The sequence below is a fragment of the Mirounga angustirostris genome, unplaced genomic scaffold (assembly GCF_029215605.1).
Source record: "Mirounga angustirostris isolate CCGP_5_RB_7025 unplaced genomic scaffold, mMirAng1.0.hap1 SCAF_16, whole genome shotgun sequence".
Classification (NCBI taxonomy): domain Eukaryota; kingdom Metazoa; phylum Chordata; class Mammalia; order Carnivora; family Phocidae; genus Mirounga; species Mirounga angustirostris.
The window spans coordinates 45402078-45424961 of NW_026991724.1; the positions used below are offsets into that span (position 1 = coordinate 45402078).

Sequence of the window (22884 nt, forward strand, 5' to 3'; positions counted from 1 at the left end):
AGGACTCCAGGATCACGACCTGAGCAGAAGGCAGTCACTTAACCAACTGAGCTCTGCACTCAGGGCAGAGTCTGCTTGAGATTCTCTCCTCTCCCTCCCCCTTTGCCCCTCCCCCCACTCACTCACATTCACTCTCTCTCATAAATAAATAAATAAATAAATAAATAAATAAATAAATAAATAAATAAAATCTTTAAAAAATATATATAGCTAGAAACATCCCATAAATTTCCAAAACCCCCACAGGAAGCAGTATTGCCCCCACTGAATTTTAATGATTGCTGTTATATTTCTGACCTACAAAATTAATCATGAAGATTTCTTTTTTTTTTTTTTAAGATTTTATTCATTTATTTGAGAGAGAGAATGAGATAGAGAGCATGAGAGGGGGGAGGGTCAGAGAGAGAGGCAGACTCCCTGCTGAGCAGGGAGCCCGACATGGGACTCGATCCCGGGACTCCAGGATCATGACCTGAGCCGAAGGCAGTCGCCCAACCAACTGAGCCACCCAGGTGCCCCAATCATGAAAATTTCTAACAACACGTAATGATATCCAGTATATTTATCCTCCTCCCAAATAAAGAAGTCAAGTGCTTGAGTGTGCTTTAACTACCTTCTGAACACCCTCTCCAAACTGTCAGTGTCTAAAAGTGCTCCAGTGAAAATATAATGTGAGCCACGGGTGATTTTTAAAGTTTTTTGTGGAAATATTTAAAAAGTTAAAAGAAACAGGTGAAATAAATTTTAATAATATACTTGAATATAACCTGTCCAAAATACTATCATTTCAACATGTTATTAATATGATTGTTAATAAGATATTCTCTTAAGTTCTCAAAATCAGATATGCTTTTTATACTTACAGGACATCGCAGTTTGGACTAGCCATGTCTTAAGTGCACAATTACAATAGCCACATATTGCTAGTGGTCACTATATTGGACAGCACAGATGAAGAATGTTAGTTCTACCTTTTAAAAAAGACATGCATTAAACAGACATTATTTTTTAGTCCGTAGTTAAACTTAACAAAATATTTTGTAAAGCAGTGGGCTGATGCTCTTGAGATTTGCTGGTCTTATTCTATACCTTATCACCCACAAAGCTCAGACATTTTAGAACTCTATAGTGTTCTAAAATTGTTAAAAACTAAACGAGAGGGCGCCTGGGTGGCTCAGTTGGTTAAGCAACTGCCTTCAGCTCAGGTCATGATCCTGGAGTCCCGGGATCGAGTCCCGCATCGGGCTCCCTGCTCAGTGAGGAGCCTGCTTCTCCCTCTGACCCTCCCCCCTCTCATGTATTCTCTCTCATTCTCGCTCTCTCAAATAAATAAATAAATCTTAAAAAAAAAAAAAACTAAACTAAACGAGAGTACCATCTGGAAGACCATACCTTGTAAAGCTGGGTATTGTCCTCACATCTAGTACATGGTCTCATCAGAACCAATATATGGTAGTTTTTTAGGCTCTGGGTACCAAAATGGAGACTGGGATAGCACCTATTAGTACTGCACATAATGATCTCCTATCAAAATATTTCTTCCCTCCTATTTAAAAAATTACCATTTCTGGGCTTTGCTGGTTTGGAGGTCTTAATGTTCAGGGAGAAACTATGCCACCAAATTTATTCCACTAAATTAGAAATTGAGAGTGTCACATAGCCATTTTTGTATTCCTCAAATCACTGAATGATATGAAAAGTGATATAAAAAGCATTCTGTATTTAATGATTAATTCTGATTTGCACAAGGAAATAAGGTTCCTGCTACTCAAAAGGCAGGTAACAGATTTTCCAGGTGAAGCTTTATTTATTTATTTTATTTTATTAATTAATTTATTTATTTTTAAAGATTTTATTTATTTATTTGATAGAGAGAGACACAGCAAGAGAGGGAACACAAGCAGGGGGAGTGGGAGAGGGAGAAGCAGGCTCCCCGCGGAGCAGGGAGCCTGATGCGGGGCTCGATCCCAGGACCCTGGGACCATGACCTGAGCCGAAGGCAGACGCTTAACGACTGAGCCACCCAGGCGCCCCATATTTTTATTTTTTTAAAGATTTTACTTATTTATTTGAGAGGGGTGGGCAGAGGCAGAGAGGGAGAAAGAATCTCAGGTAGACTCCCCGCTGAGTGCAGAGCCCGAGCTGAGGGCTCGATCCCAGGACCCCAAGAACACAACCTGAGCCGAAACCAAGAATCAGTAGTCCAACAGACTGAGCCACCCAGGTGCCCCAGGTGGAGCTTTTAAAAGGTTGTTGGCTACCTATATTTTCTTTCTTACTTTGTCTTCTATAGATTCATAATATATTGGAAATTTTTTTATTCCCTGTCACCCATCCCTCTGTTATTTTATAAGGGGCATACTGTTCATAGATGTCTTTACCAATTTCACAAGATATAGGACATCAAGAAGGGATTGTGACGGAACCAGAAAATGAATGAACATCACCTAGAAATTCTAACTATGAAGTTAGATGCATTCACTAATGTTACCTTGGACTCACTCTTTTGGAGACAGCATAGTTTGACTTGTACAAGTTACAGTTGCATTATTTGAGGCAGCATTTTTGTTTGTTTGTTTTGTTGAGAAGGAGAGTACATGCTGATGCTGGGCAACAAGGGATGGACTGTAGTGGGCATTTGCCATGCTTTCTGGCTTCCTGGCATATTTTTCCCACCCTATATTCTGGGGGTTTGCTACATCATGAGACCTACCTCCCAAAGTTCCTACCTAGAAACTCCCCTCAAAGTAAGGTACCCTTAACTCAGAGAAGAGTGATGTGGAGAATAAAGACATACATGGAATTGATTCTGATGAGTGTCAAAGAGATGCACTAGAGGCCATGGTCCTAACTGCTACATCCCATAACTGTTAGCGATACAAGCTGTGGTACCTGTGCACAGTGGACGTAGAGGCGGCTGTAGGCTATGTGGGCTATTGCAGAATCTTCCCAAATGATCTTCTCGCTTTTTCCCTTGCCTTCCTCCCACCAATTCTCAAAAAGCAGCAAAAGGGATCCTGTTAAAAAATGAGTCAGATGAGGGCGCCTGGGTGGCTCAGTTGGTTAAGCAACTGCCTTCAGCTCAGGTCATGATCCTGGAGTCCCGGGATCGAGTCCTGCATCGGGCTCCCTGCTTAGCGGGGGGTCTGCTTCTCCCTCTGACCCTCCCCACCTCATGCTTTCTCTCTCTCTCAAATAAATAAATAAAATCTTAAAAAAAAAAAAATGAGTCAGATGATGTCACTCCTCTTCTCAAAACCCTCCATGGGTCTTACTCACAGTAAAAGCTGATGTCTTTAGAATTGTCTCCAACGTCTGCAACCTGGCCCCCTCGTCACCTCTTTGACCTCATCTCCTCATCATTTTTTTCCTGGCTCACTTTACTCCCACTACACTGGGTTCCTTGATATTCCTAGAAATCTTTGCATCTGCAGTTCCTTCTTTCTGGACACTCTCTCCCTAAATATTCACATTATTCATATAATATTCATGTTATTGGCTACATGAGTTTCTTCTTCTATGAAATGCCTCTTCGTATCTCTTGCCATATATGTATTGTTATGCTTTACTTAATGATTTGGAGTTGTTCCTGCTACCAGTCTCCTGTAGGCTCTTGCTCTGTTTATCTGTTCCAGTTTATAACTTTTCATTTTTTTTTTTACTATCATTTGAGGAACAAAAGTGCTAATTTTAATATAGTCAAATTTATCACTCTTTTATTATTTCTTTGGTGTCTGTTTAAGAAATCTTTAACCATGGGGCGCCTGGGTGGCTCAGTTAACCAGCGACTGCCTTCGGCTCAGGTCATGATCCTGGAGTCCCTGAATCGAGTCCCGCATCGGGCTCCCAGGGAGCCCGCTTCTCCCTCTGACCCTCCCCACTCTCATGTGCTCTCTGTCTCTCTCATTCTCTCTCTCTCAAATAAATAAATAAAATCTTTAAAAAAAAAAAAAAAGAAATCTTTAACCATGAAGTCTAAAAAATACTTGATTTTTTTTTTTTACTAACAGTTTTATTAAAGATGTTTTGGCATTTGAATCATTAATCCTTTTGGGTTGGTTTTTGCATATGGTGCCAATTCCATTTCCTTTATGGCTTTTGGCCTATTCAGTTTTCCTTCATGTGGCTATTTCTTTCTCTAGGTTTTCTTAGAAAGGCTTTCAAACATATTACTCAAAATAACCATAGAATTCTCTTGAGTTTCAAATTTTCTTTCTATAGGAATGTCCCATTTTCTTTCTAACGTTGCTTGCATATATCTTCTCTATTTTTTTGATCTTTCTTAAAAACTGACAGCACCCTTTTACAGATAACCAGCTCACGGTTTTATTAATCATATCTACTAGGATTTTTTTCCCTACTTATTAACATCTGTTTAGCACATTAATTCCTCCTTTCCAATTTCTTTGGGAGTATTTAGTAGGACTTTAGTAGAATGTGATTGAATTAAAGCTTAATTAATTTGTTTTCACTCTTTCTAGTTCCCTAATTTTAGGTGAGATTTTCTTCTGGGTATCACTTTGGCCCATCCCTTAGATTTTTCATATGCAAGTACTATCTATCATTTTCCTCTTCATTCTAAATAGTTTGCAATAGCCAGTGTTATGTTGTCCTTAACCCCAGGATTATTCAGATGTATGTATTTTAATGTACACGCATTTCGAACATTTTATATATTTTATTGTCTGTTGGTTTCTATTTTCATTATTATGTAGTCTGAGAGTATGGCATATGTGATACCAGTTTGGGGGCTTTATACTGTCTTTTATGTCCTACTTTTTAGAGAATTTTTATGAGTGTTCCATGTATATTTGAAAAAATGTTCTTTTTCTGGTTAAAAATAAAACAAAATGTAGATATATATCAAGTAAATTACTTATGTTATCCCAATATATCTTTATACCTACCTTTCTTCTATTTGATCTGTTTCTGAAAGATATGTTAGTTTGTTACTGTGACTGTGAGTTCCTCAAAATTTCCCTATTTTACCAGTTTTTGCTATATATATTTCAGAGCTATATTGTTAGATAAATGTTATTAGTGTTGTATGCTCTTGGTAGCTGCATCTTATTAAAATTTGGAACATCTCTGTTAATATTGTTTGCTTTGAAATCTGTATAATGTAATACTATCAACACACCTGCTTTCTTCTTGATAATATTCCATTGTAAATGATTTTTATACTCCTTTTCTTTTTAAATTTTTACTATGAAATTTTCACACAAATACTGAAGAAAACATTTTAATGAACTTTATGTATCTATCACCTGCTTTCAACATTTACCAACATTCTGTTATTTTTGTTTTATCCATCTACCCCTCCTCAGTGATGTTTTTTAAGCTAACATTTTGCTCGTTAGTATTTCTATAAAATCTCTAAAAGATAAGTCTTCTTTCTAACATAATCACACTACCAACAAAATTAACAGTTATTCTTAGACCTCTGATAAAAATGTGTATTCACTAACAGATTTCCACAGATTTTTTTCCTTCAACCAGGCTTTGGGAGAAGGAGAACCTGGTGTAAGCATAGTCCAACCCTCTAACTGGCCCTATTTTTAAACTGAATCCCAGAGAGAGACATAACTAGCCTGAAGGTACCTAGCAGGCCCACACCAGAGCCTAGGTCTAGTTCCCTCAAAACACTTTCCCCACTTCTGGGATTGACACAGACTTTCAGTAAGTCATAGAACCTCCTACCACCGTCAGGTAGAAGAACTTCCTGGCAGAGGCAATATTTAGCGGGGTTTTGAAGAATGTTTAGGAGTTCATCAGAGGAAAGGAATTGTGTCTTCACACGCCCCACCCCCAGACTTCAGGCTTCATTTACATCCCAAGGACGTTGTTATTACTTAGATTTTAATTTACAAAATAAACTTGTAAATTAAAACAGAAATAGCAGTTTTCCTGAAGTGCTTTTTGTCACACGTTGGCCACATTAAAAACCACTGTTGCCTACTAATGGAGATTGATGGGCATTCAAGGCTCCCATTTCCCTCCACCAGCCCTTCAGAAGGTGCCATCTTGCCATGGTAGTATCCTTCAGGAGAGGTCTGGACCACCACGACCTGTACCCTATTTCCCCAGGTGGTTCCTCCCATAAAAGGCTAAACGACCCTGCCTGCAGCCCATTCTGACATCTATCTTGCCGGGTGGGTTCATCCAGGATGGGGCTCCCATTCTGACCTCTCCACATTCTCCCTAAGCGGTTTCTCCAAAAAGTAGACTGTACTGTCCTAACTTCTCCCCTCATCCCTTGATGACTCCTCCCAGGATTCAGCCGTAACATATAAAACGTCTGTCCTTCTCCCTTGGTGATTTTTCCTCCCTAGCTCCCCTCATTCCTGGTGGTTTCTCCCAGCAGATAATGGCTCTCAGCCAAGCGCCGTATCCCTAGAGGCAAACTAGCTTTTCTAAATATGACACAGAGTACCAGGCCCCATCGCCAATACCTTCTCCCTCACAGAAGCCTACCTCGACCAGGGCCTCACCCCTGCATTCTATGTGGCAATCCCGGCCTCGCTCTGTGAAAACCGGCGGGAAGCCTCTCCCTCCGCTGTGCGGAATGGACACGCCCCAAAGATGGCGGCTCGCGCGCAGAAGCACCATTGGGCGAGGCCATGTTCTCGGTCCGACCGCGTCTCTTACGAGAACCGCACCATGTTAACTGTTGGCATATGCGGCTTCCAAGGTAACTCAGAGCATGCGCACTAGCAACAGTTCATTAGAGGAGGTGCTAGAGGCCAGACCGGAAGCGGAAGTGGTCCTCGAAAGGTTTTTTTCGCCGCTAATGTCAGGAGTTTCTCCGCATTTTAATTCCGAGGGGTCTCTGAGGTGATTTTGGTTGGTCGTGATTAGGGATTCTTTGGGGTCGATGATGGGGGTGTTGTCCGCAGAGTGAGTGATGGTGGTTTCTGGGCTCAGTGGTGAAGAGTCTGTGGCGTCCGTTGCTGTGAGAGGAGTGATGGGAGTCTCTTGGGTCAGTGATGGGGATCTTTGAGATGAGTATGGGATTTGTGGGCTCAGTGATGGGAGTCCGTGGTCACTGAGCTGTGGAGTCAGTTATGGGGGCCGGTGGGGTCTATGATGAGTTTGCTTTCTAAACATTAATAAGTTTTGATGTGTAGCATTTTATTGTTCAAATCTAAGTACTGGCTTTTTAAAATTTTTAGTTTTTTTTTCTTTCATCCGGGCGTTATTTAGAAGTGCGTTGTCTATTTCATGTAATGCCTCTGGGTAATGCTCGAGTTCAAAAATTTGCTTTACCGTTAGTTCTTGGTCGGTTTTCATAAATGTCACATCTATTACATCAAAACAGTGTGTTCTCATTGTATTGTTTCATATATATTTCTGTTTATCTTGTCTGCTTAATTAATTACAGAGAAAGGTAAACTCACTGGAGTGATTTGTCCACTTGTCCTTCCTTCTGTCAGTATCCGCTCTGTATATTTGAAACTATTATTAGGAACAGTTGCTTATTTTTAATAATAGATATGACTAAATAACTCAAAAGATACCATAACAATTCAGGCTCCCACCAGTAATTTATAAAACGGGTCATTTTCCCAAATGCTTTCCAGCACTGGATTTTTTAAAATAAGTTTTTACTGGGCACCTTGGTGACTCAGTCAGTTGGGCGACCGACTCTTGATCTCAGGGTGGTGAGCTCAAACCCCGCGTTGGGCTCCACGCTGGCCTTGGAGCCTACTTAAAAAATAAAATAAAATTAATAAGTTTTTACTATTCTTAGGAGAAATTATATGTAATTGCTGTAATGTGCTTTCCTGGTAGTAAAATTGGCATCTTTTTGGTTAATTACTATTTAAATTTCCTTTTCTGTGAATTTTCATATCCTCTGTTCAGGGTTTTTTTCTGTGCTTTTTTTTCCATATTGATTGCTAGATTTTTTTTTTTTAATTTAGAGATAACTTGTTACATATTGAAATTTTATATATATCTTCATTTTTATTTTTAAAGTGTATTTTAATATATAATTAAGAAATATCCTCTAACCAGAAATATCCGTTTTTTTCTTTTATATCATCTGGGTTTTCTCATATACATAATAAGGATCTCTCCCACCCCACTACAATGTTCCTGCAAACATATACTACTAAAATTTATTTAAATATCTTTTGGAGTTTATAAAATACATATACTTAAATGTTTAGTCCTGCTGGAATTCAGTCTAATGTATAATGTGTGATGGGGATCTAGTTTGTTTTTTTTCCAGGTGGATGGTCAATTATGTCAGTGCCACTTACACAATAAATGTCCTGTGCAAACTCATTGAATGCCATTTTTGTTACATGTATAAGTCAGTATTGTCTGAGCTGTTGTTTTCTCTGTTTGATTACATTGTTTTTATATTAAGTTTTAATATCTAATAGAGAATGGTAATTGCTGATATTTATTATGTGCTTCTTGTGTGCCAGGGAGATGTTGAATACTTTATGAGCATCATCTCATTTAATTTTTATAACTTTATGAAATAGATACTTTCATCCTTATTTTTGAAACTAAAATGGAAGGAACTTCTTCATATTCTCATAGTTGAAAGATATAAGAGCTACAGTTCAAATTTTAAGTAATATTACTCCATATCTCATGACTAATAATCCATCACAGCTTTCATTAATTATATTCTCCACAGCACTGGTTCTCAAAGTGTGGTCCTTGGACTAGCAGCATCAACAGCACCTGGGCACTACTTAGAAATGCAAATTCTTGGACCCTGCTATGGTCTGAATGTTTGTGTTCCCCCAGAATTTTTATGTTGAAATCCTAATCTCCAGAAATACCATATCAATTGGTGAGGCCTTTGGGAACTGATTAGGTCATGGAGGTGGGGCACTCATAAGTGATTAGTGCTATTATAAAACATCCCACATAGCTCCTGAGCCCATTTTATCATGTGAAGACACAATGAGAAGCTGCTGGCTATGAACCAGGAAGAGGCCCCTGACTAAAATGCAACCATACTGTCTCCTTGATCTTGGACTTTCCAGCCTCCAGAACTGTGAGCAATAAATTTCTGTTGTTTATAAGCTACCCAGTCTGTGGTACTTTATTATAGCAGCCTGACTAGACTAAGACAGTTGCTACCCAAGGCCTATTAAATCAGAAACTTGCAGTGAGGTTGAGGAATTTTAACTGTATTCTAAGAAGTCCCAAGTGTTTTGAATCCACACTCAAGTTCGAGAGCCTCTGCTCTGTGTGTCTAGCTCAGGGAACTTCACCTTGGTGTTCACAGGAAAGGTTTGTGTGATGAATATCTAGTATCTGACTGTGTGGACATTGTCGTTCTAGGTTTTTTGGTGTCTCTGGGGAGCTCCTGGGTTAGATCTTCCAGACTTCAGCCTGCCTTTCTCCAGCAGCTCTGCTTGAGTTTACAGATGTCTACAAAGCTTTAGGCTCCTGAGAGAATAAAGTTTGAGACCTACCCTGATCATGTCAGCTAATCGGACCTCTCCCCAGAAATCCCTGGTCCAGGTTCCAGAGGAATGTGATAATTCATACGAGGTGAGAAGGAAGAATCCCAGGGGGTAGGGAATTTATCCTGCGAGTAGATACCTCTGATATGTCACCAGAGCCTCTGGGCAGCGGCAGGTGGGTCACAGGAAGCAACCAGACTCCTTTACTTCCCTGAAGCAAATCTTGATCTTTTCTGTCAAGAATGAGCAACACATGGGTGTCTCCACATCTAGAGGCCAACTGTATGACAGTGGAGAAGTAGAATGTCCAAAACTGCCTTTTATTTTGTCCTCATGCTATGCTGATCTTTGGCCGAGGATAAGATTCCTGATTAGAAATCGTTTTTGTGCGTAATTCTCAAAGTATTTCTCTATTTCTTCTTAAACTGTTTCTCCCCACATAAATATTTCTCTTTTTTTAAAATTTGTTTTTTAGATGTTGGTTCTCCATTGATCTATTTTATGAACTACTTCCAAAAACATTAATTCAGGCAGACAAAAAATATGAAACTTTGCTATAATGTTGATTTTACTCTCTAACCAAGAGCATTAAATTAGAAATACGAAGTAAAAGACTTTTGCACAACTTTGGGAATAGACTTAATATCTGATCTATACATTTTAAAATGGTAAATTTTATGTACATTTTACTACAATTTTTAAAAAACAGTTTAAAAAAAGTAAAAGGCTAGCAAAAGAAACCCTCGTATCTGAAAACTTTAAATTTTTTCCTACATAAATATTTTTAAAGGGAAAACCATAAAGGATCTTAGAAAATTCCTTGAGTTTAATTTCCGTTAAATAAAGAACTACATTTTAAAGTTTGTGTGCAAAGCTAAACTATAGATAGAGGGAAAAAATACAAATTTAAATGCCTTTTTAAGGAATCCTGGAAGTTTGGGGGAGAAAAGACCTAAGGTATGAGTAACACTTAGAACTGAAGAAGTTAGAAAAAGAATTCAATAAATAGGGCGCCTGGGTGGCTCAGTTGGTTAAGCGACTGCCTTCGGCTCAGGTCATGATCCTGGAGTCCCGGGATCGAGTCCCACATCGGGCTACCTGCTCGGCAGGGAGTCTGCTTCTCCCTCTCCCGCTCCCCCCTCTTGTGCTCTCTCTCTCACTCTCTCTCTCAAATAAATCTTTAAAAAAAAAAAGAATTCAATAAATATAAAATAACAATAAGGCCTAGAAAATAACAATAAAATAAGGGAAGAAATTAGTCACGTAGAGTCAAACATAATTGATGAAGATGTCTGACAGAAGCATAAGTGGCTTCTGAATGTGGTGGTGATCAAGAACAGGGAGTAAAGATACACTGGAAGTATGTAACAAAACAGGAGAGATGGTTACTGCTTTATCAAAGATTAAAACAATCTTGAATGAATATTATACAAAATCAGAAAAATCTGAAAACCTAAACAAAAGGGATACAGTTTTACAAAAAATAAATGTCAAAATTGGTAAATACAGATGGTTCAGAAGCCCTTGAGGAAATTAAAATGTTTATCAAACATTTCCTATACAGTCAAATATGATGGAAAACATCATGTGGATTAATAGTTGATCTTTATGCCAAAGTTTCGAGTAAAGATGATGATCTAAAGTTATTCCCAACCTTGTTTGTGGTGTTTGTTTTATTTTGTTTACTATATGAATCTTGATGCCCAAACCTATCAAGAACAGTAAAAGAACTCGAAATTATGAACATAGATGCAGAAGTCATAAATGTATTAACTAACTGAATTCAAGAGTACATGAAAACAATAGCCAAATAGGGTTTATCATACGGACACATGTGAAAGAGACATTATTTCCTCATTTAGCAGTCCACTCCAAAGTTAAAATAATAAAATATCTCAAAAATAATAAAAATGCTATATATCAAAAGATAAGATATACAGCAAAACAGTGTTCAGAAATAATTTAGAAAAATAATTTGTCTTATGCAAATAAATATAAAATCTAGATGGAGTGGATGAATTTCTAGGAACATATTAAATTTCTCACCAAATCGGGGCACCTGGGTGGCTCAGTTGGTTAAGCCACTGCCTTCAGCTCAGGTCATGATCCTGGAGTCCCGGGATCGAGTCCCACATCGGGCTCCCTGCTCAGTGGGGAGTCTGCTTCTCCCTCTGACCCTTCCCCATCTCATGCTCGCTCTCTCATTCTCTCTCTCAAATAAATAAATAAATAAAATCTTTAAAAAATAAATAAATAAATTTCTCACCAAATCTTAAATTACTATTTACCACATTTTCACTTTTAGGTATTAAGATTTTTATTTAAGCTAATTCTACTTTTAATAAAATTAGGATGCAGCTTTGGAGAGATTTATTTGCACTGATTTTATTCTGCTTCGTGAAATGTTAAGTTTTGTGTAAAGTGTGTGTGTGTGCAAATTTTATGTTTAATATTTCTGAATGTTATAGAGGCATATGAATTTTTTAGGACACAGAATTTGCTGTCTTATCAATAAGCTATCTTATATAGTTATGACGTTTGTACAGTGTGTTTTTTGTTTTTACTTTATCTGTTGGAGCTGAGAGATACTGTTTCCCACCACAAATATATTTGTCTATATCTGTAGTTTCTGTTCATAAACTTCGATGCTATGAAATTTGGTGTGGTGATAGTAATGACATCTGAAATTAATTTTGGATTGTGTCCTTGTTATATTTAATAATTTTTCCCTAGAATTCAGCTCTATCTAATATTAAGATGGAGTTTGTTTCTTTTCTATTGGCATTTCCAGATATGTCTTTTGCTCATCCTTTTACTGTCATCCTTCGGAGTCCTTGTGCACTTTTTCTGTACAGCAGTTTGGAAAGATGTATTTTACATACATTTCTGATAAAGATACTTCTTTTATATAGCTTTCACCTTATACTCTGTATTCTTACTTTGGTTCTGTGTCCGTTCTGGTAATTTGGAAGGTTTGGATTCTTTTCTGTATGGTTGGTTCTTTTAATATGATCTTTGTCACATTAACATCTTGAACTCAATCTTTTTTTTTTTAATATTTCAAGTTTTTATCTAAATTCTAGCTAGTTGACATATAGTGTAGTATTAGTTTCAGGAGCAGAATTTAGTGATTTATCACTTACATATAACACCCAGTGTTCATCACAAGTGCCTCCTTAATCCCCCATCTAGCCCATCCCCTGCCAACCTCCCCTCCAGCAACCTTCAGTTTGTTCTCTATAGTTAAGAGTCTCATCGTTTGCCTCTCTCTCTTTTTTTTTAATTAAATCTTTTAATCTCTTGTTTTAGACAATATCTATTAAATTTATACTGTGACTAATGATAGAAGTTCTATGCTTCCACTTCAAGGATTCTTTGTTTGTTAGATGTTTTGTTTTTTTTTTTTTTAAAGATTTTTATTTATTTTTTAGAGAGCGAGTGAGAGAGAAACAGCATGAGAGGGGAGAGGGTCAGAGGGAGAAGCAGACTCCCCGCCGAGCAGGGAGCCCGATGTGGGACTCGATCCCAGGACCCTGGGATCATGACCTGAGCCGAAGGCAGACGCTTAACCATCTGAGCCACCCAGGCGCCCTGTTTGTTAGATGTTTTTATTGAACTCTATTTTTTTTCTATTTTCCTTTAAAAGTCCTTATTTCCATTTCATGTTGCTCACTTGTCTTAATCTGCTCCTTGCCACTTTTTGTGTTTTCACATGGTGTTTTATTGCTTTCAGAGAGACCTCCCATTTCTGTATTGCTTGTTCATTTTCACTTCACTTTCACTTCACTTCTGCCAATTTATTTTTTTAAAATTTACATAACCATTTTCTTTAGCCTATTTGCCCATTATTTCTTCCTTGGACTCTTAGATTCCTATTTATTTTAGGCAGTTAATTGTTTTAGTGAATTCCTTGAAATCATGGTGAATGTGTTTTCTTCTATATTGTGGTAATTTATTTCTAGCATGTTCCTTTTAATTTCTTCTTTTTTTTCTCTCATTCTTTTTGCTATAGTATCTTTGTACATCAGGAGATGTTTATTATTATCTTTGAATGAGGAGATTTTTTTTCCTGGACAAACTGTTTATAAGAAGCTCATTTGGTAAGGAGTCAAAGCTACTAATATGACATCTTCTTTATTCCCCATTAAATTCTGATGACATTGGGTTTGAGGGCTGGGGTTTTGGTATATGTAGGGTATCAGTATCCAAGTATGTGAAAGAAAAATCGGAGCTCATGTATTCTTTGCAAGTACATACGGAACATTTTCAAAGAAATGACAATATTTTAAGCCCCATAAACAGAATCAACAAATCACAAAGAAGCAAACTATCATCTGTGACCACAATTAAATGAAGAAATAAAAAAAAATCGTAATTTTAGACATTAAAAACCACAGATATCTAAGATATACTTTCCACAGATACAGATATACTTTGTCTATCCTTGTCCTCCCTGTATGCTCTTTCCCTCTCCTGAATACAGTGGCCTGCTCTGTACATACAACTCTTGAATCTTCATCTCCATGCTAGCTCTCTATTCAACTACTTAGCGTACATCCTCGTATATGTCTTATCACCTAAATTTCAATATGTACAAATCAACAGTTGTACTGAAAAACTGATAATTGAGTCCCTTTTTCTCACCTTCACACCTGATGTCAATTTTATCTCCTTAATATCAATCCCTTCTATAGCTTTACTACTCCAGCCTTAACTTTAGGTAAGTAAGAAATTCATATTGTCTCACATGAATTGTGCAGGGGCCTCATGACCGACTTTCCACTCATGCCTATTCTGAAATGTTCTGTTTTGAGAATACACCTTCTTCAGTATATTTTTTAAATCTTTTTATTTATTTTGAAACAATTCTAGATCCTCAAAGGGCATTGCAAGATATAGTGGTGGTGCATGATTCTTTTTGTTCATTACTGATTGTAACTTGTTAATGTTTTGTTGAGGATGTTTGCATCTAAGTTCATGAGATATATTGTCCTGTAGTGTTCTATTTTGTGCTGTCATTGTCTAATTTTGATATCAGAGTAATGCTGGCCTCACAAAATTAGTTGGGAAGTATTCTCTTTTATTTTCTAGATGAGACTGTGTAAAAATGAGACTAATGCTTCTTTAAATATTTAGTAGAATCCTCTAGTAAAACTATCTGGGCCTGGAGATTTCTTTTTTTCAGGAACTTTTAAATTAAGAATTTAATTTAATGGTTTTAGGATCATCATCTTTTCTATTCCTTAATAGCTGACTTCTGGTAGTTTGTGGTTTTTGAAGAAGTGGTACATTTCTTCTACATTTTTGGGTCTATTAGCATAGAGTTTTTATAGTCTCTTATTTTCCTTTAAATGGCTGCTGGATCTGTTGTTTTTTTTTAAGGTTTTATTTATTTATTTTGGAGAGAGAACATGAGTGGGGGAAAGGGCAGAGAAATGGGGGGGAGAGGGACAAGCAGACTCTGAGTTGAGTGCGGAGTCTGATGCAGGGTTTGATCCCAGGACCCTGAGATCATGACCTGAGCCAAAACCAAGAGTTGGATGCTTAACCGACTGAGCCACCTAGGCACCCCTGGATCTGTATTGATATTTATTTCATTACTGACATTGGTGATTTTTTTTTTTAAGATTTTATTTATTTATTTGACAGAGAGAGAGCATAAGCAGGGGAGTGGCAGACAGAGGCAGAGGGAGAAGCAGGCTCCCCGCAGAGCAGGCAGAGCCTGATGTGGGACTCAATCCCAGGACCCTGGGATTGTGACCTGAGCTGAAGGCAGTCACTTAACCATCTGAGCCACCCAGGTGCCTGACATTGGTGATTTGTATCATCTTTTTATTTTTGCCAGTCTGTTGACTATTAGGTCAATCAAGAAAGCTTATCAATTTTATTGATTTTTGTCAAATAACTGGATTGTGTTTTATTGATTTTTCTTGTTTTTTTTAATTTTGTTTTCAATTTCATTGATACCTGCTCTTTATTATTTTCTTTCTTCTGCTTGCTTTGAGTCTGTTTTGCTCTTTTTCTAGTTTCTTGAGGTAGGAATTTAGTTTAGTGATTTAACAATTTTCCCCTTTATTTTATTGCTTTATGCTTGACATATAACATTATATTAGTTTCAGGTATATAACATAATATGATATTTGTATATATTGTGAAATGATCACCACAATAAGTCTAATTAACATTCATCATCACATATGCTTATAATTTTTTGTGTGAGTGATGAAAATTTTTAAGATTAAGCTACTCTTAGCAACTTTATACATTACAGTATATTACTAACTATAGTCACCATGCTGCAACATTATAGCCCCATGACATATTTATTTTATAACTGGAAGTTTACTTTTTGACTGCCTTCACCCATTTTGCCAACTACCCATCCCCCACCTCTGATAACCACGAACCTGTTCTCTGTGTCTGTGACTTTTGTTTTTTTATTTTGTTCTCTTTAGTTTTGAGATTCACATATAAATGAGATCATATGCTAATTGTACTTCTCTCTTTGACTTATTTCTCTTAGCATAATATCCTCTAGGTCCATCCATGCAAATGGCAAGACTTCTTTCCTTTTTTTATGGCTGAATAATATTCCTGTGTGTGTGTGTGTATCACATTTTCTTTATCCATTCATCAATTGATGGACACATGTTGCTTCCACGTCTTGGCTATTATGAACAGTGCTGCAGTAAACATGGGGGTGCATATATCTTTTTTGATTTATTTACTTAATAAATAAGGGAGGGAGAGAGAATCCCAAGCAGATTCCATGCCGAGCGCAGAGCCCAGTGCAGGGCTTGATCTCATAACCCCAAAAAACCTATGAGATCATAACCTGAGCTAAAACCAAGAGTCAGATGCTTAACCGACTGGGCCACCCAGGCATCTATCTTTTTGTGTTTGTTTTCATTTCCTTTGGATAAATATCCAGACATGGAATTGCTGGATCATATAGTAGTTCTAGTTTTAGTTTTTAGAGGAACCTCTATACTGTTTTCTACAGTGGTTGCACCAATTTACTTTTTTTTTTTTTTTTAAGTAGGCTCCACACCCAGCATGGAGCCCAATATGGGGTTTGAACTCATGACCCTGCAATGAAGACCTGAGTTGAGGTCGAGTTGGTCGCTTAACCAACTGAGCACCACCCCCACCCCCCCGGCAAGTTACATTTTTACCTACAGTGCACAAGGCTTCCCTTTTCTTTACTTCCTCATCAGTAATTGTTACTTGTTTTTTGTTTTGTTTTGATAATAGTCTTTCTGACAGGTATAAGGTATCTCATTATGGTTTTGATATGCATTTCCCTAATGTTTAGTGATATTGAGCACCTTTTCATGTACCTGTTGGCTTCCTATATGTTTTTGGAAAAATGTCTATTCACCTCTGCCCATTTTTTAATTGGATTGTTTCCGCTTTTCTAATGAAAGCATTTAGTGCTATGATTTCTCTTTCAGCATTGCTTTATGTGCATCCCAAAGGTTTTGATACAATGTATTTTCACTTTCAGTTCTGTGTATTTTCTGAATTTTCTTTTGAGAATTCCTCTTTGACTTACAGGTTATTTAGAAATGTGTGTTTAATTTCCAAATGTTTTGTGGCTTTCCAGATAGTTTTTATTACTATTTTGTAATATAATTCCTTTGCAGATTTTTCTGTTGTCTTTTTAATTTGATTCCATTATGGTCAGAGATGCTATGTATTATTTGAATTCTTTTAAATTTGTTGTGATTTGTTTCACAGGCTAGGTTATGGTCTGTCTTGGTCATTGTTCAATGGGTGCTTGAAAAGAATGTGTACTTCACTGTTGTTAGTTGGAGTAGTCTATAAATATTGATTAGATCCTATTGTTTGTTCTTTTATATCATTATTTCCTATCTACTGTTCCTATAAATTGCTGAGTGTGGGTATTCAGCTCCCTATAATCCTTTTTTTAAAAAGATTTATTTATTTATTTGAGAGAGAGGGAGTGTGTGAGTGAGTGCGAGGGGCAGAGGGAGAGAACCCCCAAGCAGATTCCCCACTGAGTACAGAGCCAACATGGGACGTCATCTCATAACCCACAAGATCATGACCTGAGCTGAAACCAAGACTCGGACACTCAACTGATTGAGCCATCTAGGCGCCCCTTCTATAATCCTTTATATGTGTGACTCGGGGCACTTGGGTGGCTCAGTCGTTAAGTGTCCGCCTTTGGCTCAGGTAATGATCCCAGGGTCCTGGGACTGAGCCCCACATCGGGCTCCCCACTCTGTGGGAAGCCTGCTTCTGCCTCTCCCATTCCCCCTACTTGTGTTCCCTCTCTCGCTGTGTCTCTGTCAAATAAATAAATAAAATATTTAAAAATAAATGTTTATGACTCTAGGTAAGAATTCCTTCAATTATGCATTTACAGATTAAATTTTTTTAATATGGAGGATCATGTTTTTAAAAAATATTTTATTATGAAAAGAAGTAAATGTATACAAAAGTAAAGAGAGTAGTTTAAGGAGCCCTTGTATCTGTTTTGCTTACCACCTAATGTTAGTAGTCATCAATATTCTGCCATTCTAATTCCACCTAAAACAACCCTCCTGCCCCCTTAGCTGCTGGATTATTTTAAAGCAAATCCCAAACACCTATCTTATCTGCAGATACTTTGACATGTATCTCTAAGAGATGAGAATTCTTTTTTCTTTCTTTTTGTTTAACATAACTAGTATGTCATTATCACACCTAAAACAACAGTAATTCCTAGATATCATCCTGTACCTGGTTATTGTTTGAGTTTTTTTTTTTTTTTTTTTTTTTTTTTTACAATTTTTTTTTTTAAGATTTTATTTATTTATTTATTTGAGACAGAGAGAATGAGATAGAGAGAGCATGAGAGGGAGGAGGGTCAGAGGGAGAAGCAGACTCCCTGCCGAGCAGGGAGCCCGATGCGGGACTCGATCCCGGGACTCCAGGATCATGACCTGAGCCGAAGGCAGTCGCTTAACCGACTGAGCCACCCAGGCGCCCTGTTTGAGTTTTTTTAAATATGTCATAAATGTCTTTTTAATGTAGTTTGTTTTAGTGAAGGGCCAAAGTCTACAAGTTGCATTTAGTTAGTATGACTCTTAATTCTTTTTTTTTTTTTTAGGATTTTATTTTTAAGTAATCTCTACACCCAGTGTGGGACTCAGACTCACTACCCTGAGATCAAGAGTCACCTGCTGTACCAACTGAGCCAGCCAGGCACCCCTTAAAGTCTCTTTTAATAAAGAAAAGATTCCCTTCCACTATCTTTTCTATTGTAATTTATTTTTTTGAAGAAATGGGCCATTTGCTGCCTTCCGGATTTAGCTGACATTTCCGTCTTACATTGTTCCATATGTTCTTCTTTCTTTCATTTTATCTATGGATTTTTTGTTTGATCTGGAGGGTTAGAAGATTCAGGTTGGATTTTTTTTTTCTTTGATAAGAATACTTGATGGTAATGAAATCAGTTACTATATCATTTCAGGAGGCACATAATTTCTGGTTCTCTCTTTTGTAATGTTAAAATTGATCGTTGGATGTAGATGTTATTAGCTGGTCCATCCACTGTAAACTCCTCAGCCTTTCTTTTTTTTTTTTTTTTAAGATTTTATTTATTTATTAATGAGAGAGAGAGAGAGAGGCAGAGGCAGAGGGAGAAGCAGGCTCCCCATGGAGCAGGGAGCCTGATGGACTCGATCCCAGGACCCTGGGATCATGACCTGAGCCAAAGGCAGATGCTTAACTGACTGAGCCACCCAGGCGTCCTTCTCCTCAGCCTTTCACTTGAAACAGTTAAGCAATCACTAATGATTACTGAATAAATTCATTATTTCATAGGAATTACAAAATTATGATATTCTAATTCTGTTCTAACGTCTTCATTTATTAGCTAGAATCATTCTGTAAGAAACTTTTCCTCATCATTTATTTGGTTATCCTGCAATAGGGATCTTATATGAAAAAAATTAATATAAATCTAATTAATTACCTTTACTGAAAGTAAAAAATCCTTACTTGTTCTGTGATCAAACTGTTTTCCATAACCATCTTCCTGACATGACATGCAGACTTCTCTCCATTATATAGAGCTATTTAGTATTCCCCAAAGTCATCATGTATTTTCCTATCTCCTCACACGTTTGTCTTCTTTGGGAAATGACCTTCCCTACCCTCCATTTTGTATTACACTTATCATCTTTCTTTTTTTTTTTTTTTTAAGATTTTATTTATTTTTGCAAGAGAGAGCAAGAGTATGCACACAAGTTGTGGGGGGTGCAGAGGGAGAAGCAGACTCCCCACTGAGCAGGGAGCCCAATGCAGGACTCGATCCTAGGACCCTGGGATCATGATCTGAACCAAAGGCAGATGCTTAACCGACTGAGCCACCCAGGCATCCTACACTTACCATCTTTCAACTTAAATTCAACTAATAAAAACTTACTGACCCATGTCAAATACACCTTTTCCTTTTTTGGGTCCTCAGTGTGTTCTAAAGAGATTTACTTTTTGACACTTTAGTGAACTTGTGTCTTCTTTTTTCCTTCTTTTAAATCTTAGGACTTTTAAGTTGCTAGAAGATTAGAAACAATTCATTTCTTTTTTCCCAGGATTAGCATATTGACTGGTCCTAAATTGTTCAGAAACTGTATCACAAATTATTCATCCACTTGCTAGAAGACTAAAAGAGCCTATTTCATTTTTCAGTTTTGAAAAGTAATTAACTATAGTATAGAAAAAATGGCAGAAATTCTTTATTGGATTTCTTTCTTCTACAAAATATTGTGTAAAACTAGATATTCAATATGCACTCTGTAAAAAATACCATTTTTTAAAAGTTCCTGTATTAAACAGGTATATGTATTTATCAAAATTTCAAATGGTATATTGTGGATTTGTACATTTCATTGTGAGTAAATTTTACCTTAAGAAAGGTGAACAAATATTACACTCAGGTTAATGATTTGCATTCTCAAGTATTTAGGACAAAGTATACTGGCATTTACAGTTTACTCTGAACTGTATAAAAGTAAGATGGATTGATGGATGGATAAAAAGGATGGATAAATGTGTGAAAACAAAATGTTAATGATAGATCCTGAGTGGTGGGTATACAGATTTTCACTGTGCAGATTCTTTAAAATTTTCTGTATGTTCAAAATCTTCCATAATAAAATGTTAGGGAAATGGGAGGTGAGTTTTTAAAAAGAGGAAGTAGGGGCGCTTGGATGGTGCAGTCGGTTGGGCGTCCAACTCTTGATGTTGGCTCAGGTCATGATCCCAGGGTCATGAACTCGACCCCCACGTCGGGCTCTGCACTCAGCATGGAGTCTGCTTGAGATTCTGTCTCCCTCTGACCCTCCCACTCTTGTGCTCTCTCTCTCTCTAAAATAAATATATTTTGGGACACCTGGGTGGCTCAGTTGGTTAAGTGGCTGCCTTCGGCCCGGGTCATGATCCCACGGTCCTGGGATTGAGTCCTACATTGGGCTCCTTGCTCAGCAGGGAACCTGCTTCTCCCTCTGCTTGTGCTCTCTCTGTCAAATAAAATCTTTAAAAAAAATAAAAAAGTAAAATAAATGTATCTTTTAAAATGAAAAAAAAAAGAGGAAATAAATTAACAACAAAACCCACTTTCCATATTCCTAAATATAGTCTCTCCATCCCCCAAAGCTGATTATTCATATTGAACAGGAATGTGCCCTTACAGGGATCGGTGTCCTTCAGGGATGTGGCTGTAGATTTCAGCAGAGATGAGTGGCAGCATCTAGACCTTGCTCAGAGAAACCTGTACCGGGATGTGATGCTGGAGACCTACAGTCACCTGCTCTCTGTAGGTAAGCACAGTCACTTGGGTCCACAGAGTGTTTCCATTCTCAGTTGCTGAATGCTGTGAGACATCTGAAGTATGATGGTTTTGTCCTTGATTTGTCTAGGATTTTTTTTTTTTAATATTTTATTTATCTGACAGAGAGAGACACAGCAAGAGAGGGAACACAAGCAGGGGGAGTGGGAGAGGGAGAAGCAGGGTTCCTGCCGAGCAGGGAGCCCAATGCGGGGCTCGATCCCAGGACCCTGGGACCATGACCTGAGCTGAAGGCAGCCGCTTAACTGACTGAGCCACCCAGGTGCCCCTTGTCTAGGATTCTTTATCCCCTTGGGCATTCTGAATATTACTCTGTTCCCGGAAATACATGGTTACATTCCTGAAGAACAAAACTTCATTGAACAAGACTTTATTGATTGTGCTTTGAAACATAATTAGCTGATCCAGTCCTTTATCATTTCTTACAAACAGGGTATGACGTTCCCCAACCAGAAGTTTTCATGTTGGAGCAAGGAAAGGAGCCATGGGCATTGCAGGGTGAGAGCCCACATCAGAGCTGTCCAGGTGAGTGAGTGTGATTCAGACAGATGGGAGAAAGGGGAGCAAATCTCAGCTGTTTTGAGAAAGACTGGCATCTTTGAAATGCTATTAAGAGGACTCTTTTGGAAGGCTTTAACTTTTTTTGTATTGCTTGAAGACCCTTGACATTGGCCTCTCAAATGACTAAATGCCTTCATCATGCCTAATTATCTTCTTTGGCTTTTTAGAATCTGGATCACATACCAGTCTGCCTCATTAAAGGTTTTCTTTTTTTCTTGGTTATGCTCCTTTTCTCAAACATTCTTTTTCTTTCTGCCTTCCCCATTGTCCAAGATTCTTTATGCATTCAGGCATTTGTGGATCTGCTTTCTTTCAAAGTTACTGTAAGTCACACACTCCCAGTCCTGGTAGTCCTCTGTCATTTCTTTCTTTCTACTATGGGATGCTTCAGAACATTAACTCCCAGCAGCCTGTCTTCCTGTTTTCTCCATATGCACTAACATAAGATTTCTCATTTCCTCATTCCCCATGCCTTTCACCCAACTGATGACTTAGGGGTAATTGTCTCTTAATCTTTAGGGGGACTTTTTTGATATTTCCTTCCAATGTTGGTTGACTTCACACTAACTGGGGTCTCTCTGCCTCATTGGCTGATTTTTGTAATTGTTTTATTTCTATACTTCACATGATGAAGTTTGAGTTTAATCATGGTCCTCATTCTGGGCACACTGTCATCATCAGTCTGGGTAAAGATTCTCTATTACAGTAGTTGGACCTTATCCGCAATTTCACTTTCTGCAGTTACAATTACCCATAGTCACCCATGGTCTGAAAATATTAAATGGAAAATTCCAGAAATAAACAATTCATAAGTTTTAAATTGTGTGCCTTTCTGAGTAGCATTATGAAATCTCTTGCCATCCCACTCCATCCTGCCTGGGAGTTGAATCATCCCTTTGTCCAGCATATCCATGCTATGAATGGTACCTGACCACTAGTCAGTTAGTAGCTATCTTGGTTATCAGATTGACTCTCATGATATTGCAGTGCTTCTGTTTAACCCTTATTTTACTTAACAGTGACCCCAAA

General features: G+C 37.7%; 1 protein-coding gene and 1 non-coding gene across 3 annotated transcripts in view; both read left to right on the forward strand.

Moving 5' to 3' along the window:
- Positions 1–22884, forward strand: part of LOC123855603 (zinc finger protein 585A-like) — a 57097-nt gene that overhangs the window by 24452 nt on the left and 9761 nt on the right. The gene's annotated exons all lie outside the window — the stretch shown is intronic.
- LOC123855588 (uncharacterized) lies at positions 6716–19039 on the forward strand. Of its 2 annotated transcripts, none has more exons than XR_010408226.1 (3): positions 6716–6834; positions 9310–9522; positions 18553–19039. It is a non-coding gene; the product is annotated as an uncharacterized LOC123855588 (transcript). The 2 variants fall into 2 exon arrangements; XR_010408227.1 differs by lacking the exon at positions 18553–19039 and adding an exon at positions 16474–16488.